This window comes from Lactuca virosa, chromosome 5, assembly GCF_052849685.1.
Source record: "Lactuca virosa cultivar CGN04683 chromosome 5, Lactuca_virosa_CGN04683_v6, whole genome shotgun sequence".
Taxonomy (NCBI): domain Eukaryota; kingdom Viridiplantae; phylum Streptophyta; class Magnoliopsida; order Asterales; family Asteraceae; genus Lactuca; species Lactuca virosa.
In genome coordinates, this window is record NC_136430.1 from 58169927 (window position 1) to 58186962 (window position 17036).

Here is a 17036-nt window from a genome sequence, read left to right on the forward strand (position 1 = left end):
CTAAGCGTACGCTGAGCGTACCCTTCTGTACGCTGCGCGTACTGCTTGAATGGCTTGTACGCTGCGTGTACTGGCGTGTACACCCAACGTACTCTCCCATTAAGCCATTTTATCCAAAACTGCTTAATCCTTTAAGACACTACGTCCAAACTACAGATCTGAGTCCAATACTTCGTCCTAACCCATAAAGTCGATCACTTGGTGGCTTGCAACCCACCAAATGAACCCAACTCTAAAAATAGCAATAAACTTCCATGGAAATGGCTAGATCTCATGCATGGATACATAAAGGCCTCAAAGCTTGCAACTTTACTGCTAAAGGAACACTTTGAGCTTCAAAGGTGGCAACCCTAAGCTCAAAAACGAAGTTGCATGAACAAGATCCATTCTTTGGATCTAAAAAGGTCCAAAGCTTCAAAACCCTAGATCTAAGCTTCTAAGAGGAAAGATAGGAGCTTTATACCTCATTTGGGTGCCAAAATATGAACTAGTTCCAGATCCTTGAGCTCAAGATACTCAAGTACTTCTCCTCCAACTTCTCTTTACTTCATACAAGCCTTTCTTCACCAAAAATGAACTCAAAAAGGTCAAGCACACACAACAATGGAGTATGAGGCGAACTAGGGTTTTCTGAGGTTGAAGGACTGGTGAGGTGGCCAGAGGGGAGGCTATAATGGGGTATTTATATGTATTAAACCCTAAAATTAGGGTTTGGGGTCTGCCCGCGTACGCTGGGCGTTACCTCTTGGTACGCTGCGCATACGCCCCGAGTCCTTCGAATCCAATGGGCCACTACCCCCACGTATGCCAGGTTACTCCCAGCATACGGCTTATGGGTAGCCCAACTTCTTGGCCCATTTTGCTAAGGTCCATTGTCCAAGTGTTAGCCCAAAGCTAATATTAATTTACATATTTTAAATAATACCTCGAGTGACGGTTGTTACAATAAGTATGACTATGTTCCATGCATTTGTCCGCATAGATATCTTGAGAACAGAGGAGTATATGATCCCTTATCTGAAGGACGCGTCACTGACTAGGTCGGATTTCGACATCGGCTTTTGAAATCTTATGATTACTAAGTCGGATCCTGAAGTCGCATTAGCAGTAATAGTTATTAGACTTATCCAAGTGGGAGACTGTTGGATTTGGTGTCTAAGCCCATAACTATTACTGGGATGTACTTGACCCGATTGTAGCATGGTCCTTTTGGATTGCCTTCACCAGTGCAATTTGATAGGATGGACTTTTGAGAATAAGGTTATTTATGGTTTATTAATATATTACAAGTATAATATATTAATATGAAATTATTTAATTAGTATTGATCAAGAATTAATTTGGAATTAATTTTGTGGTCAAAAGAGACTAATTAAATATATGGGAATTGATTATGTAAATCAATGATTCTTGTAGTGTGGGCCAATGATCCATGATTATTTAGATGGGCTAACCCAATGGGATAATCCATGGATAGTCCATGGAGGTTAAATCCATGGAGCATGAGAATGTGGAAAGTCATGGGTCATTAGGGTTTACAAAGTGTAACCCTAGCATATGCAACACTATAAATAGAACCCTCATGAACCAAAATCGGTTACACCTTCTTTTTGAGCTAAGTAACTTATTCTCTTAAGTCACCTTTTGCATATTGGTGTTTGTGAACCATTAGAGGCATCACACTTGGGGTGCTCAAGCTTTCAAAGGTCAAGAACTACTAGTCCTTCTAAAAGGTATGTCATCTAACTAGATGTATTATTCATTTGGCAATTTGTATGCTAGTTAGGACAATGCTTTGGAAAAATTGAAAATATGCATGTATAATAGAGAAAACATAGATCCAAAGCATTTAGGGTTGTATGTGCACCATAGGATTGCTATAGTGCTCAAAACCCAACAGATCTATGTTCTAGAGAGTTAGGGTTGAGCTAAACCCATTAAAAAGGACTAACAGCGGGTAAAGTTGGAAACTTTATCCTTAAAAGTGTATTCCCAGTGTGTAGGTGAAGTATGGAGTTTGGATCTGAAGGGTACAAGCTTAATCCATTGAGATGGCTCAATCAAACAAAGGAACTCGACGAGTCCATAGAGGGACTCGACGAGTTGAGTTGGGTTTGTCTCGTTTTAGCTTAAGGTAGAACTCGACGAGTCTGTGAAGGGACTTGACGGGTTGATTTGGTAGATCGCGACCATGAGTAGCCTGGGAACTCGACGAGTCCGGGGGAGACTCGACGAGTTAGATCGCGATTTCAGGTTCTAGGACTCGACGAGTTGATGGAGCAACTCGACGAGTTGGGTCAACCAGAAGGTTGACTTTGACCAAAGCGTTGACTTTGACCAGGAGTAAAATGGTCATTTCACCCTAAGTAGAATTATCAGGTTTTGACTAAGTGTTATTGTGATAATAATAGTCGGGGAGTCGTGGGAGCAGCCGTCAGAGATTCCTCACTCGAGATTTTAGTAGTCAGCGTTGCGAGGTGAGTTTCCTTCAGTAAGAACGGGTCTACGATACCAAGGTCGGCCCGTAGTATGATATGTTAGTAGTTGAGTGTGGGCGGGGCCCGAATCTCATAGTAGCCGAGTGCGGGCGGGGCCCGAATCTCATAGTATTATTTGAGTATAGATATGTGACTACTTGATAGAATTAGATATACTTGTTGTATGTGTGATGCTTGTATGCTTGTTAGTAGCGGAGTGTGGGCGGGGCACGAATCTGCTAGACAGCAGAGTGTGGGCGGGGCCCGAATCTCCTAGACAGCGGAGTGTGGGCGGGGCTCGAATCTCCTAGACAGCGAAGTGTGGGCTGGGCCGGAATCTCCATGAGAGTGGGCGGGGCCCGTATCTCCTAGTTGCATGTTATGTGTATGTGTATGGTATGTGGTAGATTGGGGAGAATCACTAAGCTTCATGCTTACAGTTATCAGTTTTGGTTTCAGGTACTTTCACTAGAAAGGGGAAGAGCTCGGGATGACTACATGACACACACCACAATTTATAGTCTGGGATGTTTTAGACTCTGATATTTTGACACATGGTTTTGATACAGTGTTTTGATATGATGTTTTGGATACATGACTTGTGATTTTATTATGATGTTGATGAATTATGGTTTTCTTAAATGATTTTAAAAAGAAATTTTTGGACCGTATTTTTGGGATGTTTCAAGTTGGTATCAGAGCCTTGGTTTGAGGGATTCGGACACGCTCCTGGGTGTGTCTGAACTCAAACTAAGGACTTGGTATGAAAATTTTCAAAACGAAATTCATTTTATAAAAAGAAATTTGAAAAGAGGAAAGAATTTTGAAAAGAGAAAAGGGTGTGGTGCATGCAATCAGCCGAGCTCAAGTAAGTACTCCCAAATTACCCGTACAAGTTTATGTTATGATATGTTTATGCGAACTGCATGCTAGAGTAGGACTAAGGATCTAGGAAGGATGCCTTATGTTTCTGTTATATGTGTATCAGCTTTATGAGAACTGCATGCTAGTACAGATTAATTAGTGATGGCCTGATTAGGATATGCTTGATTATGTTTACTCGATGCTCGAATGTTACTTGTTTTGTGCTTTTAGGAGTTCTAGTTATCTTTTACTAACTAGTAAACAAATATATTAAGTTACATATTGCAAGGACTAAATAATTTCAGAAGGTTAGGTTTAGCTCTATTTCGCAACTCTTATCTGAGTCCAACCGTTGCAGGGTAGAACCTCTCATTCAAAGAATTATCTAGTCTTAGTGATATGTAACGGTATTCGTGAGCTAGTTAGGGGAGATAGCAGGGACTTCTTATGCAACTGATGGCGGAGAGTCGGTTGGTGATTACCCTAGGGCAAGCCTAGGATGAGATTAACATGAGATCAGCAGTAATAGTAGAAGGGACTTGGTGGAGTCAAGGTAGTTCTTGAGGAAAGTACGGATAGATGTGGAAGGTAGTATGGGCACGTACTACTGAAATCAGAGGATCCGTACTCGAATCAAGGAAGACTGAGATGAATCCAGGAAACTTGTTGTATGGGAGATCCCTCGAGTTATGATGAGTATACTGATGTTTGTTATGGTGTATTTTCAGTATGGTGACACTGCGCACTAGGCTAGGCGGCAGTTTAATACTAGAAAACTGGGCTTTCTACATATGCATCGTCTAAAACAACGATTTTATCAGCTGTAGAAAAGAAACTTCATAGAAGTTGAAATATAAAGAAATAGATATGCCTAGTTGTTTTATTCTATGGGTAAAGGATCTAATTGATAGAGTAAGCACCGTAAAGATCAATTAGCGAGGCTTTGGGTAGATACAATAATAACTGCTTACTAATGTCATGATGTGAGACAAACGTTAGGAATCCACTTATGTAATAGAGTCGATCCACTAAGGTATTGAGCAGCGGTGTAGGATCGGATCCCAAAGATAGTAAGTCTTTCCTTTCGAAAGTCTTTTTCAAAAATTCTATATAAATTTCTATATGATATGAAACTGAGATAGTTACCTTTCAGAAAATTGTAATGATAGGCAAAATGTCTATTTTTTATTCTTCTGAAGGTGGGAGAAAAGATAAAACTAAAATAAACCAGATTTTTAATCCAAACTTAAGATTTAAGTTTGAAACTCATTTTATTAACTTCTTTTCGTTAACCCGAAAAATGGAATAGATCTACGAGAAATCTTATTCAGTTAGATATGGTAGATTCAAATGGGGTACAAAAAGAGTTGACTGCCGAGCCGTATGAGGTTGGAAACTCTCAAGTACAGTTCTAAGGGAAGGAATTAACCCACCTATTCCGACCATGGAGAACAGGCCATTCAGCAGGGGGATTCTGAAATTGCGGAGGCTTGGTTCGACCAAGCCGTTGAGTATTGGAAAGAGGCTATAGCACTTACTCCTGGTAATTATATCGAAGCGCATAATTGGTTGAAGATCACTAGACATTTCGAATAAAAGACGATACCCTTTTCTTTATTTTAGTTATTATTGAATTTCTAATTTAGATTGTTTTAGATATTTTTTTTGTTATAATTAATTATTTGTTGGTCCCATCAATCAAATAAAATAGATCATTCCTTTGGGAAGACCCAATCAAAGAATTTCTTTATATCCATTCTAAGCGTTCTATTTCGTATGGTATTTCGTACGAATAAAGGATACATGGGTAGCTTACAAAATCTATTTTTTAATTGTATTTCTTTTATTCTATTAAAAAAAGACAATTAAAACTAATCAAATAAAAAAAATCGAATCAATGAATATATGAAAATTTCTTAGTAATGTCTAATGGCTGCTCGCGTGATTTGGAATAGAGTAATGGTACTATCTAAAAAACATGAAGCAACTCCATCTAATAACTTTTAATTGAGATCTGAAATATACTAGGTTGCACAAAAAGTAGTTTTTGTATCAATCTAAAGTCAGAAAGGCTTTTATAACATCCAAAAGGTTCGTTGAGCTCCTCATGGCTATGTCATAATAGATCTGAACACTTGTCCCGGATCGACTTCAGATCATAATTGCTCTAGTGAATAACTAAAGAAAATAGATAGATGAGAGATAGAAAACTAGAAGAGAAAGAAACTAATTATATAATAGAAATATCTCTCTGACATTCACTAACTCAGGCTCTGGAGCCGGGCAGCTGGATGAGAAGACGAGAGAGTTCATCTTGTCTGAGATCACACGCAACATTCTAGACCAAACTCCTGTGATATTTGGATCGGTCAAGGAGGGCATCTTGGAGATACTTGATGAGAGGTTGGGTGCATTCCGCATCGAGATGGCGACCATGCTAGGGGCGCCCACACTGACTCTCAGGGAGTTCAGGGCTTGTGGAGCTCCCGATTACCATGGGGCTCAGGACCCTATTGCGAGTACCAGATGGTTGGCGGATGTCGCTAACGCATTCCGCACCAGCAGATGTCCCGAGGGGGACAAGGTCCGACTTGCATCCTGTCTTCTGAAGGACAGGGCACGTGATTAGTAGGAGGAGGTCGGACGAGCCATTGGGGATGATGTGGTTTTAGATGCGATGACCCGGAGTGATTTTTCGGCCAGGTTTAGGGCTGAGTTTGCACATGTGATTGAGGTGCAACAGCTAGCTAGGGAGTTCCAGGATCTTGAGCAGACGACAGAGACTGTGGCGGAGATCACCGCCAAGTTTAGGGAGAGGGCCCTTCTCGTTCCGCAGTATGTGGCAGATGAGGAGATGAAGAAGGCCCGATATCATGAGATGTTGCAGAGTGATATCCGCCAGTTTGTGAGCCGCTCCAGCTGCAAGACGCTGGAGGATATGATTGCTAGGGCTCGTGAGAGAGAGATTGATTTAGAGATGGAGAGGAAGAGGAAGCCAGAGTTAGTGTCTGGCGTGGAGGGATCGGGAAAAAAACCCAAGGTAGATTCCCGGGGAAAGGGCCAGCAGGGCCGAGGCCACTGCAACAAGTGTGGCAGGGGGCACGATGGGTCGTGTAGGGCTGGTAGTTCGGGCTGCTTCAAGTGCGGCCGAACTGGACATGTCAGCAGGGATTGTACTGCTACCACCGCCATCACATCATCTGATCTGATTTGCTTTCAGTGTAATCAGAGCGGCCACAAGAGGTCCCAGTGTCCGAGTTTGGCAGTAGCAGGGAAGGTGGCGGCACCCGCCCCTGCCACATTGAGGATTACAGATGGCCATCAGGGTCGGGCAGAGGCGCCAGTGGAGAAGAGCAGAGCCTTCCAGTTGACAGCAGATGAGGCACGTGCAGCTCCTGATGTCGTTACGGGTATGTATCTTCTCCTTATCTCTTTATTTGTATTGATTATTGCTTATGTTTATGTGTTTTTTATAGGATCGTTCTTAGTGAACGATATATCAGCCTTGGTAGTGTTTGATTTGGGTGCTACCCGATCTTTTGTGTCGCTCGCGCTTAGCAAGCGATTCACAGGGGCTCCTGGAGAGCTAGATATTCCACTTGATGTGGAGATAGCAGACGATAGGACCGTCAGGGTTGCGAGAGTTCACCGAGGATGTACATTACAGTTATACGATGAGCAGTTTTCAGTAGATCTAGTCCCTATACCACTGTGAGGGAATAAGGTTATAGTGGTTATGGATTGGTTGAGCCCTGATGGGGCAGTGATTGACTGTGAGCAGCAACTAGTGAGGATTCGGACTCCTAGTGGGGGAGGGATAGTGATTCACAGCGAGAGGTTGCAGGGTGGATTGACTCTATGCTCAGCAGTGAGAGCGAGGCGCTACCTTCAGCAGGGTTGCACAGGTTATGTCGCCTATGTCATGGATACCCGGGATAAGGGTAAGGCGATAGTAGATGACGTACCGGTAGTGCGAGAGTACCCGGACGTATTCCCAGAGGATTTACCTGGGATACCTCCGGAGAGATAGGCCAAGTTCAGGATTGACCTAGTCCCTGGTGCGGATCCGATAGCCAATGCACCATATCGGTTGGCTTTTCCCGAGATGCAGGAGTTGTCTACGCAGCTGCAAGAGCTGCTAGACAATGGATTTATCAGGCCGAGTAGTTCGCCATGGGGAGCCCCGAACCTATTTGTAAAGAAGAAGGATGGGTTGTATTGGATGTGCATAGACTACCAGGAGCTGAATAAGGTAACGGTGAAGAACCGTTATCCCCTCCCGAGGATTGATGATTTGTTTGACCAACTACAGGGTGCATCTTGGTTCTCCAAGATTGATCTGTGATCGGGTTATCACCAGATGCGAGTCAGGGATGAGGATGTGTAGAAGATAGCTTTTAGGACTCGCTATGGTCATTATGAATTCGTGGTGATGTCGTTTGGGCTCACCAACGCTCCAGCCGCGTTCATGGACCTCATGAACCGCATGTACAGATCGATGCTGGATTGGTCTGCGATAGTCTTCATTGATGATATCTTGGTCTATTCCAAGACACAGGAGCAACATGAGGAGCACCCGAGGGAGGTGCTGGAGACACTGAGGAGGGAGAGAATTTTTGAAAAGTTCTCCACGTGTGAGTTCTGGTTGCGCGAGGTGCAGTTTCTTGGGCACATTGTCAACCAAAAGGGTATTCTGGTCGATCCAGCCAAGATAGAGGTCGTGATGCAGTGGGAGATTCCGAGGTCTCCAACTGAGATTTAGAGTTTCCTTGGTCTAGCGGATTATTACCGGAGATTTATTCAGGACTTCTCCAAGATTGATGTTCCTTTGACCCGACTGACCAAGAAGTCGGTGACCTTCCGTTGGGGGCCTGAGCAGTTGGCAGTCATCGAGACTCTCAGACAGTGGTTGTGCGAGGCACCGATCCTGACTTTTTCGGAGGGCGTCGATGACTTCGTGGTTTACTGTGACGCTTCGATTACGGGCATGTGTGCGGTATTGATGCAGCAGGGTCACGTGATAACTTACGCTTTGAGGCAGTTGAAGCCTCACGAGGCTAACTATCCGACACATGATTTGGAGTTGGGTGCTGTGGTGTTCGCCCTCAAGATTTGGCGGCATTACCTCTATGGGGTCCGTTGTACCATTTACACGGACCACAAGAGTTTTAGGTACCTCATGGATCAGCCGAATCTGAACATGAGTCAGCGTCCGTGGTTAGATGTGGTGAAGGACTATGACTGTGAGATCCTTTACCACCCGGGCAAGGCCAATGTAGTGGACGATGCCCTGAGCCGCAAGGTGGCAGCGGCCCCGATTCGATACATCTGTCTGAGGATGACAGTGATTACTCCATTGTTGGAGCAAATAAGAGAGGCATAGGTAGAGGGACTGAAGAAAGAGCGCCAGAAATGCGAGCGGATCGTAGGCAGAGTAGCCTCATTTGATTATGACAGTCGTGGGTTGCTGACCTTGCATGGGAGAGTCTGGGTTCCGTACTGGGCGGAGTACGACAGGTTCAAATGGATGAGGCCCATAAGTCGAGGTTCTCCATCCATCCTAGGGCGACGAAGATGTATAGGGATCTTCGGCCTGATTACTGGTGGCCCTGCATGAAGCGAGACGTAGCATGGTATGTAGAGAGGTGCTTGACCTGCAGGAAGGTCAAATCCGAGCACCAGCGGCCCCATGGAAAAATGCAGCCGCTAGACATTCTCGTGTGGAAATGGGAGGATATCACCATGGATTTCATCACCAAGCTTCCCAGGACCGCGCGTGGAGTAGATTCAATATGGGTCATCGTGGATCGGTTGACCAAGAGTGCTCATTTTATTCCGATCCAGGAGAGCATATCGGCCGAGATATACGTGCGTGAGATAGTGGCACAGCATGGAGTGCGTGTCTCGGTGGTGTCAGACCGAGATGTCCGTTTCACTTCCAAATTTTGGAAGCGGTTTCACGACGAGATGGGGACTCGTCTCCACTTCAGCACCGCTTTCCACCCTCAGACGGACGAACAGAGCGAGAGGACGATGCAGACTCTCGAGGACATGCTGTGCGCTCGTGTTTTCGATTTCAGTGGCAGTTGGGATACGTATCTTCCATTAGAGGAATTTCCGTATAACAATAATTACCACGCCAGCATAGACCGACCTCCCTTCGAGATGCTCTACAGAAGGAAGTTTAGGACCCCAATCTGTTGGGGAGAGGTCGGTCAGAGAGTCATGGGGAGTACTGAGGTCGTACTCAAGACTACAGAGTAGATCCAGCAGGTCCCGAGCAGGCTCCAGACTGCTCAGAGTCGGTAAAAGAGCTACGCCGACAAGCAGCGTTCAGACTTGGAGTTTCAGGTGGGCGACATGGTCCTCCTGAAGGTGCCACCTTGGAAAGGTGTCATCCGGTTCCGGAAGCGGGGCAAGCTGGGCCCCATATACATTGGTCCTTTCAGGGTGATAGCCCGGGTGGGCAAGGTGGCGTATCGACTGGATCTTCTAGCAGAGCTCAGCCAGATCCACTACACTTTCCATGTTTCCCAGTTGCAGAAGTGTTTAGTGGATGATTCAGCGATTGTTCCCTTAGAGGATATTCAGGTTGACGACAGCCTGAACTATATATAGAGGCCGGTGGCGATTTTGGATCGCAAGTCGAAGACCTTGAGGAACAAGGTTGTCCAGCTAGTGAAGGTGCAGTGGCAACACCGCAAAGGTTCTGAGTGGACTTAGGAGCCCGAAGAGGAGATGAGGGAGCACTACCCAGAGTTGTTTCCAGATGCAACGGACTTCGATGACAAAGTCTAAGTCAAGTGGGGGAGAATTGTTACGCCTGGTTTCTGGTACGCTTTTATTTATAAATTATTCATTTTAATAGAGCTACTCGACGAGTTGGAAACCCTAGACTCGTCGAGTAGAATCGAGTCTTGGACGTGGGTTTTAAGCTATCTACTCGATGAGTCGAGAGCCCTCGACTCGGCGAGTAGGTTTGCCAGATTGAAACCCTAATTTCGGGGTTTTGCACCCTATTTAAGCATCTTAATCCCCACCTTTGGGCCTCATTTCCAACCTCTAAGTCCTAAACCCTAATCCACGAAACCCTAGAGCATTTTGTGAGTGTGTGAGCCATTCTTGAGTGATTTTGTGTGTTCTTGAAGCTAAAAGAAGAAGAAGGAGCTAGAAGGTTCAAGGAGAAGATAGTATATCCAGGGATTTCCATCCATCATCATCACTTTCTGGTAATCAAGTCTCTAACTTGATCATTCATTCATTAGATATACTCACTTCCATTTTTATGAGGGTTTTGGTTCAAGAACATTGGTCTTTGGGATTTGGACATCCCAAGTGACTTACATTTCAGATATGGGATTTAGAAGGGGTTCCATGGAATAAAGGTGCAAACTTTATGACCATGCAAGCTTAAAAATGTTATTATGGCCTTTTTAGCCCTAAAAGGCCATGCATGAAAGGAAAGCTAGGAACTTTACATGTCCAATAGATGTCCAAGGCCTAGATCTATTATAGTGTGCTTTGGTTTAGACTTTAGAGTATTATGGCTTGTGGATCAAGATCTATGTTCTAGAGAGTTAGGGTTTGAGCTAAACCCATTAAGAAGGACTAATAGCGGGTAAAGTTGGAAATTTTACCCTTAAAAGTGTATTCCCAGTGTGTAGGTGAAGTATGGAGCTTGGATCTGAAGGGTATGAGCTTAATCCATTGAGATGGCTCAATCAGACAGAGGAACTCGACGAGTCCATAGAGGGACTCGACGAGTTGAGTTGGGTTTGTCCCGTTTTAGCTTAAAGTAGAACTCAACGAGTCGGTGAAGGGACTCGACGAGTTGATTCGGTAGATCACGACCATGAGTAGCCTGGGAACTCGACGAGTCAGGGGGGAGACTCGACGAGTTAGATCGCAATTTCAGGTTCTAGGACTCGACGAGTTGGGTCAACCAGAAGGTTGACTTTGACCAAAGCATTGACTTTGACCAGGGGTAAAATGGTCATTTCACCCTAAGGAGAATTATCAGGTTTTGACTAAGTGTTATTGTGATAATAATAGCAGGGAGTCGTGGGAGCAGCCGTCAGAGAATCCTCACTCGAGATTTCAGTAGTCAGCTTTGCGAGGTGAGTTTCCTTCAGTAGGAACGGGTCTACGGAACCAAGGTCGTCCCGTAGTATGATATGTTAGTAGCTGAGTGTGGGCGGGGCCCGAATCTCGTAGTATTATTTGAGTATAGATATGTGACTTCTTGATAGAATTAGCTATACTTGTTGTCTGTGTGATACTTGTATGCTTGTTAGTAGCAAAGTGTGGGCGGGGCCCGAATCTCCTAAACAGCGGAGTGTGGGCGGGGCCCGTATCTCCTAGTTGCATGTTATGTGTATGTGTATGGTATATGGTAGATTGGGGAGACTCACTAAGCTTCGTGCTTACAATTTTCAGTTTTAGTTTCAGGTACTTCCACTAGCAAGGGGAAGAGCTCGGGATGACTGCATGACACACATCACAGTTTATAGTCTAGGATGTTTTAGACTCTGATATTTTGACACATGGTTTTGATATAGTATTCTGATATGATGTTTTGGATACATGAATTGTGATTTTATTATGATGTTGATGAATTATGGTTTTCTTAAATGATTTTAAAAACAAATTTTTGGACCGTATTTTTGGGATGTTTCAACAAACACCAACAAATTACATATATGTAGAATATTCTAAAAGGGCATTTAGATTATTATATACAAACCCATAGAGAATAAGTTCTCTTATTCTTCTGAATGTTGAGTCAGTAGAAAGCAAGCTTCTAGTGACAAAGCAAGTGGGAGGTATATGGAACTTGAAGCAGATCAAGAACCATAGCCTGATGTAGCAATTGTTGGCACTAGTTTCAACAAGGAATTGTTGAACTTGAATAATAGTTATTCACAAACACAAATTGTTCGCATTAATGGTAGAAATCATCTTTGACTTGAGAAACGTGGAATCTCTCATTGATGAGTTCTTATTGAAGGTTTTTGGAAAATCCATCAACTACCAAGACGCTATATCAAATCTTGAGTTTGATAAATGACTTAGATTCATGAACATTAAGATGTAATACATGTGTAATAATCAAGTATGGGCTTGATTAATCTTCCTCTCTATAGCAAGGCTAGAAGGAGTACGAGATTATTTTAGAAAGAATATATACATGGATATCATACACATTTAGCAAGGCTTGTCATAAAAGGATTTTATCATACCCGTGTCATTGACTACGGTCCTTATCATACTCATGACATTGACTATGATCAAACCCTTTCACAAATAGCTATGATTATATCAACAAGGATATTATTTACTATAACTTCATATTCTTAATATGAGATATAGAAAATAGATTTCAAGAAAGACCACTTTTCTTAATAGACATATACTAGAAGCTATCTATACAGCTTAGCCTGGAGGTTTTCTTGATCCATGTTATCCTAACCAAATGTGTAAGGCTTAAGATCCACTTGTGGATATAAAGAAAACATCTAAAGGTTGGAATAGCCATTTTAATATAAAGATACAAGGTATGCTTTTATATCAAAATGAAAAGGACATATGTGTTTACTAAGAACTAGTGGGAGGATAATAATATTCCCAATCTTGTATGAATGAGACATACTTAATCATTTGAAATAACATTCCGACTATGCAAGGTTGTTTGATCTTGTCTCGAAAAGTATTTCTAAAATGAAAGACTTAGTAATGACAATATACATTATTGGAATGTAAAATCTATAGAGATGGATAAAGATGAATGTTAAAAGTTTTAAATTCTCATGCATGAATTAACAATATCTTGTAAGAGGTCAAGGTACAAGATTCCTTTAGAGGATTCTTCGCATTGTCACATGACACCTTTTTTAGTTTGGCTCAAAAGGACCTAGCACATAGGTTTGAGCTAGATGAAATGATTTATATTTTATTTGCTTGGCAAATGAATCCATCATTTATGTAATATCATGAGATACAAATTGAATACATGGTTAAGTCACTGGATGACTATGATAATGTTCCAAGAGTACTTAAGAAGAACTAAGATAATATATATGAGATAATTAGTTTAGAATAAAATCTTAATGTAAAGAGCTACACATGATCTTGATTTCTAAACAAATATAGATAATTATGAATTATAATTAGATTATGACTTCATTATGGAATGAAGAGTAAGTTTAGTTGGAAAAGGGTCCAAGAAAAACACAATAACACAATTTACTACAAAATAAGAATACACTACTTTAGAAGTTGAGGTCAAATATGATTGGATGAATGACTTCATTGAAAAACTATGTTGATTTCTACCATTCAAGGATCACATAAAAATATTTGTGACTTCAAGAGTATACTTAATCAAGATAAGAGACTCTATGTAATGAAAGAACACCAATCAGATACTCCAAGATATTTAACTATACCAAAAGTAAAGTCAAATATGGAGATCATAGTATTTGCAAAATTCACACAGATTAAATTTAGTCAAACCCATTAATAAAGTCTTTCCTTTTAAGCTAAGTATGAGTGGTCACACTTCAGCCATAAGACTTTATTATTCTAGAGTATTTGGATATTGAAACATTATAACAACAACTATTATTGTAACATCCCGATCTTCAGGGACATTATTGTGTATGTTAATCCTCAGATTGAAGGAGCGACTTGACGAGTTGAGGGACCAACTCGCCGAGTCGAGTCGAGTTGCTCGCGTGGATTTAATGAGTGGACTCGACGAGTCAGAGGAGGGACTCGCCGAGTAGGTGTTGGGCAGAGAAACCCTAATTGTTCGGGTTTATGACCTATTTAAAGGCCCTTATGGCCTTCATTTGCGGCCACACTTTCCCTTGAGAGACCCTAATCGATCCAGAGAGCATAGAGAGAAAGAGGGAGCTAATTTTCATCATCTTAGTGCATTCTTGCAAGGAAGAAGGAGAGGGTTCAAGCTAAGCTGACTTGAGGGGCTCAGATCTGCTATTTCATTCAAGGCTGCTGTTTAAGGTATGAATCCATACCTGTTTTCATATGAATAGTAGATCTCATGAATTTAGGGTTTCTTTACCCTCTTTTAAGTTGAGTTATGGAATATGTGAAGTCCCTTTGAGGCTTAGACATCAGATCTAGACCTTGAGAGGTCCAGAGAGTCCCAAGAACCCAGCTTTATGCAGCCACATAAGAGTATTGAGCCTAAGACACTATTATGGGGGTCATTTCATCAAATAGAGCTAGATGTGTGAGCCATGGACATAAAGATCGAACCTTTACGTGATTAATGAGCCTTGTGACCATAGATATGAAGTTTGGGAAAGTATCTTGCACTAAAATGGTCTGAATGCAAAAGAGTTTGAATAGACTCGCCGAGTTGAGCCGCTGACTCAGCGAGTAGCCAGGGTTTTGTCCCGATGAACTGAGTCAGGTGGTGACCCGACGAGTTAGGGGTTAGCTCGTCGAGTTGGAGCTTGCTGGGGTTCCCATGAACCGACTGGACTCGACGAGTCTCCCGAGTGCACTCGACGAGTCTGGTCAAAGCTGGAGTTGACTTTTGTTGACCTTAGGGTTTGGTCAAGATGAGTGAAAGAGGTCAGGAAGGGTAGAATGGTCTTTTACCCATCTGAGAGAGAGCATGTGAGGGGAATAGTCTAGCCTTTGAGAGCCATTGTTAATTAGAGTTAATTTCTGTATGTGATTAGGCGGAGGCTAGATCGGTGTTTCGAGTTCGAGATCATCCGAGTTTACCCGAGGTGAGTCTTCTCACTATACGTTACCCTGAGTGGTAGTTATGTGTGACCGGAAGGTCTTATGTGCTTACCTTGAGTATTATGTCATCCTGCCTTATGTTTTATGTTGTGCATTATTTCTTTGTGATTTATGCCATGCGGAGCTTTACAGACCGGACCAGAGGGTCCAACGATTTATGAGGCCAGAGGGTCCTCAACCAGACCGAACCGGAGGGTCCAACGAGCTAGACCGGACCAGAGGGTCCAACGAGCTATGGGACTGGAGGGTCCCGCTGAGACACATTGACCGGAGGGTCTTATAGAGTATAGCCTCGAGTGGCGAATTTGTTGTATGTGGTATTTTGGGGAACTCACTAAGCTTCGTGCTTACCGTGTTATGTGTTATGTGTTTCAGGTTTTCTCAGGATCGTGGGACGGCACCGGCTAGATTGTACACACCAGGGAAGGAATTATGTTTCGAGGATCCTGGATTATTAATTAATTAAACATGGAGTGCGTTTTGTAAATTAAACAAATGACATTTTATGAAATGTGTTATGAAGATTATATGATTTAAAATGAAAAATTTGTTTTAAAAATTTACGTCGTTACAAGTTGGTATCAGAGCCTTGGTTTGAGGGATTCGGATGCACCTTCGGGTAATTCTGGACTCAAACTGAGGATTTGAGAAAAATTTTCAAAGAAAAATGATTTTTCTAAAAACAAGCAAGAGTTTCGGAGAGAAAACGAGAAAGAGCAGTGTATACAATCAGCCAGAGCCCGGACGGTGATTTCCCAAAATACCCTATTTTTGTGTTATGAGATATTTTGTGATATTCTGCATGCTAGAGGATAGGCTAGGTATTTCATATTTTAGGACTAGAGTGGCCTGATTTGTGATGCCTTAGCCTAGGAGTTGCTGTTATCTGTGATGTGCTATCGAGTATATGCTGAGTAAGAGTATCCAGCATGAATATTATAGAGATAGAGTTTCGAGTAGAGGACTAATCTAGGAGAGACACCTAGATGAGCATTGGAGGAGCCTACAGAGAAAGTAGTTAGATGCCCGCGTGGGGTAAGGTTGCTTGAGTTCGGTGACACCTGCTGAGTATGAGTAGAGCAATAGAGTTGTAACCTAGAGTGGGTTTTTCATGTTTATTCGATGCTCGAATGCTGCTTGCTTCGTGCTTTGTGGAACTCCAGATGATGGGAGTCAGCTACCAAGTGAATGTGACGATATTCAGGAGGTAGATGACTGGCATCATAGGAGTTTCTCAGCAGCTGATGGCGGAGAAGTGTGAGAACCTAGGAAGAGACTAGGGAGTGAAATTAGTCAGATGAGTACGCTGACAGAGTAGAGCATTTCGCTGAGGAGCGAGCACAAGTGATGGATTGGTAATTGGGAAGGTTGAGCAACTACTTAGAAAATTTGGGACGATCCGTGTGGAAAGTATGGGTTGATGTGGCAGGTAGTATGGGCCCGTACTACCGAAAGCAGAAGACCCATACTCGAAGCAAGGAGAATTCCAGAGGTTCTAAGTAGCAGATTGAGAGGTGATGTCATGGTTCGAGTACCATGCTAAGTCACAGATTGCTTGGTGATGCCATGGTTCGAGTACCATGATCTGTAGCAAATTAAGAGGAGATAACATGGATCGAGTACCATGGTTTATAGCAGATCGAGAGGTGGCCACATGGTTCGAGTACCATGACCCGTGGCGGTTAGTGTTACTGGTTCTACCAGTTATTCCGTTGTGATTGGTTAGACCGAGATCGGATGCGATAGAGTATGAGGTTAGAAGGTCATATGGAACAAGTTCCAACGAAGCATCCCTTGTGAGGGAAGTCGAGATGATTCCAAGGTATTTTTGGTGAGATGTCAGATGGAGTCGCAAGACTCAAGGATAAGTAGAGATGGCGTTTATGGGGGATTGCGGCCTGAGTTGAGCAATCAGCC